This window comes from Apteryx rowi, unplaced genomic scaffold (genome assembly GCF_003343035.1).
Source record: "Apteryx rowi isolate R43461 unplaced genomic scaffold, aptRow1 scaffold_65, whole genome shotgun sequence".
Classification (NCBI taxonomy): domain Eukaryota; kingdom Metazoa; phylum Chordata; class Aves; order Apterygiformes; family Apterygidae; genus Apteryx; species Apteryx rowi.
Genome location: NW_020450927.1, coordinates 3,105,549 through 3,112,119, shown reverse-complemented (window position 1 = coordinate 3,112,119; position 6,571 = coordinate 3,105,549). Strand labels below are relative to the sequence as shown.

Genomic DNA, 6,571 nt, shown 5'->3' with positions numbered 1-6,571 from the left:
CAACCTGAAATGCCAGTGTGGTCTCAGCACAACTCTTGGACACTTCTAGGGTGAAGATCTCAAGTTAGTCCTTGTGCTAGCTCTCTTCCTAGGAGCAAAGGCTGTCTTGAGAACCGCATCCATGTTGTGCCGCTGTCCACTTCAGGGCTGAGGCACACCAAGGAGAGCACGTGGCCTGGAAGAGACCTTCTGTAGACAAACAGCAGTTGCTGCCTTCCTGGCTTTCTGGTCTCTGCCTTTAAAGTGACTCAGATTCATGTTGGGGAGGTGGCGGTGGAGCAGGGGAACCACGGTCATCTTCACAGACAGTTCCCCATGGAGAGCTGTAGATGAGCAATGGCCAAGGCTAGATTAATGGGGGAAGTGATTTGTCAGCTAATGTCAAAAAGCAAAAAACAAGTTGGACTTCAGAGGCAATTAAGTTTGTATAATGCGAGAGCGGAAGTGCTGGTTAAAGACATGATAACAGCTGAACTGTGTATCAATTTATTTAAATGCAGTTTTCTGTGGGAGCAGAGTACATGCATATCATTAACGCCAAATGTCTCTAATAAGACTGTCTCCACTAATATGCCAAAAAGAGCTTAATTAACTTTCTTTCACAGTGAGCCAGGGAGGCTCCTTGAATGCCTTTTCCTTGGTGCGTCTCCTAACACGAGCAGAACAGGTCTCAAGACATCAATAAAAACACTGGTATGTTACTAGGGATAGTATGCGTTGAACAACAACGTGGCCATTTGTGTTGGTGACAGTTTCTGGTTTGCTCCCTGGGCACAGCRCATTTCTAGGCTGTTTTGTAAGATCATCTTCCTTTGGAGAAGGTGTTGTCCTTAATAAGTCTATCCAGCCACAGTGCCCAGGGACTTCCCACGGGTTCCTCACTATCATYGGATCTTCCAGCGAAGGCAAGTGCCCTCCACAACCAAATGGTGGGTACTTCTGGAGGGATCCATTGGGCCACGCTGTCTGCCCCTGTTAGCTAAAAGGGAAGAGCGCTACAAAAGCATTTCAYGTGCTCAGGCTCCACACTAAATGTCAGTGGCACATAACGAATATCTGGAGTGAGACTCAGCGGCTGCCTCCCAAGGAAATGGGGAGATCGCATTTCACCACCGTCGCCTTCCAACAAATGCGCGGCAGCGCGCGTGGAGTCTAATTGTCCTGCGAATTCCCCAGCCGACGCGTGTAATTAGAAGGATCAAGGAACCAGTCTGAGGTTTAAGTGGCTGCGTATTATGTCTGTCCCTCCACATTTTCTCCAATGCATAAGCAAAAACTCTCAGCCTCCACATTCCCAAGCTTATCTTTTCACCTCCCGTCAAATCCCTCCGTCAAGCCCATGGCTGGTGTGGTGCCTGCAGACTGCTCCTGACTGGCGCTGATTAAAGGTGTGACGGGCCGGGACCCCTCCGTCCGTGAAAAACCTGCCCACGCTGGTCGTCCCCAGCCTGCTCCCATCCCACCCCAGGCCTGGTTGCTGCAGGCAGGACATTGCTGCACCTGTGGCCCTCTGCACGCTGCGTGGCACCGGCCGGGCTCAGAGGCTCTGCAGCAGGCAGGATCGTGCCGAGCATGGACCCAGCGGTGGCACGCGCCACGGTGGAGATGGGCCAGCCTCTGGGGCAGGGAGGTGGCTGTGCCGGTGGCAAAAGGGGGTGTAAGGAAGGTACCCAGTGCCCACAGCGGGGCAGAGGGCTGCCCTAAGATACGTCGTCCGTCCAGCTACCCGTGTTGGCCGTGCTGTCAGCTTGCCTGTTAAAAATGTGCAGCAGGAAGGGGCTGCCTGGAGAGGCTTTTTTGCAGGGGTGGCAGCTCTAGTTCACATCACAGTCCCCTCCTAAAGCAACCGTTGTTTCTAGGCACCAAAACCATTGCTTGGGCTTTGCAAGTGTCCAGAATATTGGGAACCTCACAGACTACCAAGACACTTTCACCTTTTTGTATATATATATATATATATATATATATATATAWAWAAAATACATGTATGTCTATGTCTATGTRTGTATATACATACATACATGTGAATGTATATCTACATGTATTAGGTTATATGTTATAGATACATTTTACATGTTTGTGTATTTAAATATATGCACATGCATGTGTGTATATGTATGTGTATGTGTATACATGTATATAATATATATCATATATCACATTATATATTACATATTATATATATTTTTTACACATATGTTTGAGTATTTATACATTCTGTGATATACGCACATATAGGTATACGTGTGTGTGTAACTATGTACATCCAAAATTACATTTGTGTTGCCTCTTTCATAAAGCGGTCACAGCTGTTTAACCGCTAGCGCTCTTTCGGAGCAGCCTTTACGCAAGCCCAGGCGCCCTGGAAGTCGGGCGACAGCTATTTATCGGACGCGCAGCAGCGCGGCGCAGCGAGGCGAGCTCTCCCGGGGCAGGCGCCCACCGCTGCCGGCCTCGCGCGCCGCGCCGGTGCTGACGCTCCCTGCCGAGGCTGCTGAAGACGGCAGCTGTTTCCTCCATCCTCCGGAAAACCCACGAGCTCCGGCCCAGGCTGCTTCCCGTGAGCGGCCGTGCCTGGCCCTGCCATGCCGCTCGCAGCCTCCTGCAAAAGGGCTTTATCAGTCAGTCAGGAGCGGGGCTGAGCAGGGAAACAGCAGSCGGCTGGGCTCGGCTCCCGGCTCTCGGCACAGGCGGGAGCATCCTTGTGCCCTGGCTTGGCTCCGCGTCCGCCCTGCCCAGCGCGGGGCTGGCAGAGGCGCTGCGGGATGCGCCGACCCCTTGCCTTTGCTCCCGGGACCGCTGGCGCAGCGACTGGCGATATATTTGTAGCAGATCAGTGGGCAATTTTCCAGGCTGGTCCTTCCACCCTGCCCATGTCCTCCGGAGCACTTGGCACCGGGAAGCTGGCAGCGGAGGCAGCTCAGAAAGCGGCGTCCCATCACCCCCCCCCCCCCCCCCCCCGTGCTGGCTGGGCTCCAGCAAGCAAGCCGGTGTTTGGTTAACTTGCAAATCTCTTAGTCCCGGGTTAATTAATCGTAATGAAATAACCCGCGTGTCTGCAGCCTGGGATGGCAAGCTCACCTTCACTCCAGCGTTCGCCTGCATTGCTAACACGGCCTTCGCCTTGCTCCTTTTCGGGACAGGCTCCCGTCGGGAGGCTGCATGCTGCGCAGCGTGGGCTGGAAACCTGATGGGATTTACCCACTCAATGCCCAAATCGGGCTCTGTAAGTGCTGCAAACCATGGCGTGTTGGACACCGTTCGGCCAGCGTGTCACCCGCATTTCTTCTCCAGATGTGGGCACTGTGCAGCCCCCATTGCAAGCACCTCCTGGCCTGCAGGAGCTACAGCCGCTTCTGCTCTCAGCCCCTCTGCAGCTTTTTCACTTCTGATTTCCCTTGGGTACTCCTAGGGAGGGATAAACATGGGTTTTTCCAAGCTACAATTCCCAATATTCTGCGCTGTATTACCCAGGGACACCTTGAGGGCCCATCACCCATGTGACTTTTGCTACCTGGGTACTCCTCAGTCCCAGAAGCACTGGCCTGAGCAATGGTGGGGGGGCAAATCAGATCAGGCAAAACCAGGCAATAACTGGAAATGACCCCAGCCCTTAGCACCTTGCAGTGCACAGGACTCACCGCAGGATGGCTATTCGGTCGGCACATGCGTGCCGCTCTCCTGCTCCACAGGGGAAGGTCCAGCGCGCCCGGGAAGCGCCAAACTGGTTGCAGCTGCCTGCGCCGGGCTCAGGCTAAACAGCTGCTTCTGCGCCGCGATAAAAAGTTAAATATTTTAATAAGACTTAGCCACATGTTGAAGGTAAAACGAGCTGCTTGCTTTCCTTCTCCCTTTTTTTTTTTGTATGCAAATGAACTGGAAGCTTATTAACAAGATGAGAGGCTGGAGTCTAATTAGCAGCAGGATGAGGGGAGACGTGATGTAGCTGAGTCAGCAAGMGGACTGGGTAATCGCTGGCGCAGCCTCAGCAAGAGCTTCAGCATCCCAGCCACGGCGCGTGCCGGCGCTGCCGCTCTCCACCTGCAAAATCCTCATAAATCGGGGCAAAAATTCTGCAYGTTTCCAAAAGGCTCCTTTCTCCTTCCTCCGAGAGACGGGGCCTCACCTCGAAATGGAAAGCTGCTGCTCTGCCAGTAACTCGCTCCTGTAATTCGCACCTTTGCAAAGTGATAGCAGCCCTTGTGACATGAGGCTTGACCTTTAATTTACATTTTTAATTAGCTGGGATCTCCGAGAGTCCCTGAGCTTTCCCGCCTGCAGCCCCGCAYGCTGGAGCTGGGCGCGTGCAGCCGTCTGTGTATGAGAGTCGAGTTTGGGGGCAAACGAATCATCTTGGTGGCAGTGATGCTGCAAAACCCGACAACATCGCTACCCGCTGGGAAGCGACAGCAAGGAGAAAAATCCCGGTCCTGCGACTCAGCCCTTCCCGCAAGGAAACCTCGGCTGCTTTTGGACCCACCACCCCTGCCCACTGCGGCATCGAAGAGCAAACGTGCAGAAGGACACACCAATTCCCATAGAGAGCTATTAAACCCCTACCTCATTAGCCATAATTAAAAGGTGTAGCCCACGTTCCCAATAGTTCACACTTCCAGGCAGGGTCATTTTTAGTTTTTTCCCCCCCCCCAAAGGACACGGCAGTGTTTTCCCCCGCGGTGCCGGCCGGGGAGGGCCCCAGAGGCAGGCGCTGGCCCCCAGCCCGTCCAGACGGAGCGGCTCTGCCTGCATCCAGGGCAGGAGGGAAGCACAGTAAAATATTTTACTACAAAGCAGAATTACTCCAAAGACTGATGGACTGACTTGCGAGACCCACTCACATTTATGGAGGTCGTAAGTTATATACTCCTGGTGAACTGGAGAAAACATAACAATCACCTTTTATAGGCGAAACTTCCTGCAATATATTAAAGTCTCCAGCAAACAGACATGGGGTTTACTGCAAACTATAACTTTAATGCCTCCAAACCACTCGGTTATTTTAGAAGGATTATTAATATCTGGGGCATGCTTGCCATCCACTGCGCACCAGCAGTTTGCCCCCGCCACCATCTCTGGTGGCAGCGCTGGCTCTTGGTGCGAGCTGCCGGGCAGGGATGTGGGAAATCCCAGCCTTGCAGACAGGGAAGGCAACCAGGGAGGGGAGAGACACCTTCCCCCCCCTACCCCCCCTGTACCTGCCTGTGGGTGGAAAAAGCTCCAGGAGAGCTCTGCATCCTTCTGCTTGACTTATTTTATTTTTTTTGTGAGGGGAGGTTTGCATGGTCAAAAATCTTTTCCAGGGGTTCAACTCTTTGCGTTAAAAATGCACTTTCTTATCTCAAGTGCTTTCGTCCAAAGGCTTGGTTTTTGTGCTTGAAAGTCAGGCACAGGAGGGCTGCTGGGAGCTGGGAGCCAGCACAGGCAGCCTGGGGTGCYGGGACACCTGGGCTCCCTCTGCGGATGGCTTGGGCAGGTCATGGAGCTGCTCCGTGCCTCAATTTACCCATTGGCTTCAAAAAAGCACTGTCCACCCCCATCCAGGGAAGCGGGCTGCCAGCTGTTTGTGCTTTGCCGATGCAAGAAACTTTTACCTCCGTCTGCAGGCGCGGAAAGGCTCCGGCTCGCCCGTGCCACCAGTGTCCCCACACCTTTTTGCCCCTAGCGCAGGAAAAGAGGCGGCAGATACCGGCTGTGCCGAGGGCTGGGCAGACCCAGGCGTGCGGCGGCCGTAAATCAGCGCCAGTCGCTCGGCCGGCGAGTGGGGGGCTGCAGAGGCAAACCRTCCGCCTGGGGTGGTCGGGGACCAGGGCAAGGGGAATCGCTAATGAAATAAATAGAGAAAAACACCAAAAAAGCCAGKTTTTAACTATTGGCTGTGTAAGTTCAAAGGTGCGTTTGGGCCCGAGGGCTGGCAGAGGCACCTGTGGCTTGCACCACCCCTCCGGGGCGGCGGGAGCCAGCGGCCGTGTTTCCTAGCCCCATCTCTCGCTGGAGCAATGGCCCACAGCTGGGCAAGCAGGGCTAAACTTAGTTGCCCAAAAAAATTTATGTTCATATAAGGAGAAGATGGAGAAGCACAGGAAACAACACAAGAAAGGTGTGGAAGCAAGACGGGGAGGAAATAAAAGACTCTATAATGAAAATGCAAACAATTATAAAATAAAATAGTGGGATTTGGCTGGCAGGGTCCTTGTTAGACTAGAAGTGGCTTAGTCTAATGGGGTGATATTTCTTGCCGGTTAGAAAACATGTCATCCCGGCTAAATTGGCTTTGCAATTTAGTGGTGCTGCCTGCAGCCTCCCTCCCGCCCAACTCAGCCCTTCCCCGTGGAAAATTTTAACAGATGTGGGAAGTTTGGGAAGAGGAGGGGGTGGGGGGGATTTTTCACATCGGTATATGCAGCCAGGGAGTTCGGTTTGCCCTGGCTTGGGCTGGACCTCGAGGATTGGGAGATACTTATCTAAAATACTTTTCCAGCTATAAAAGTGTCGGCTGGGCACTTTGGCTCGTGCGGCTTTGTCCCCCTTTTTGCTGCCAGCGGCGAGCAAGCAAGGATGCGGCACAGAGCAG

General features: G+C 53.3%; 1 long non-coding RNA gene across 2 annotated transcripts; it reads right to left on the bottom strand.

The window, feature by feature from the left end:
* Positions 1–2,188: 2,188 nt before the first annotated feature.
* Positions 2,189–5,937, bottom strand: LOC112975072. 2 transcript variants are annotated; one of them, XR_003256476.1, is made up of 4 exons: positions 5,592–5,937; positions 3,642–3,768; positions 3,082–3,408; positions 2,189–2,602 (listed from the first exon to the last, which is right to left on the bottom strand). It is a non-coding gene; the product is annotated as an uncharacterized LOC112975072 (long non-coding RNA). The 2 variants fall into 2 exon arrangements; XR_003256475.1 differs by lacking the exon at positions 2,189–2,602 and having other exon boundaries at positions 3,001–3,408.
* Between the last annotated feature and the right edge of the window lie 634 nt (positions 5,938–6,571).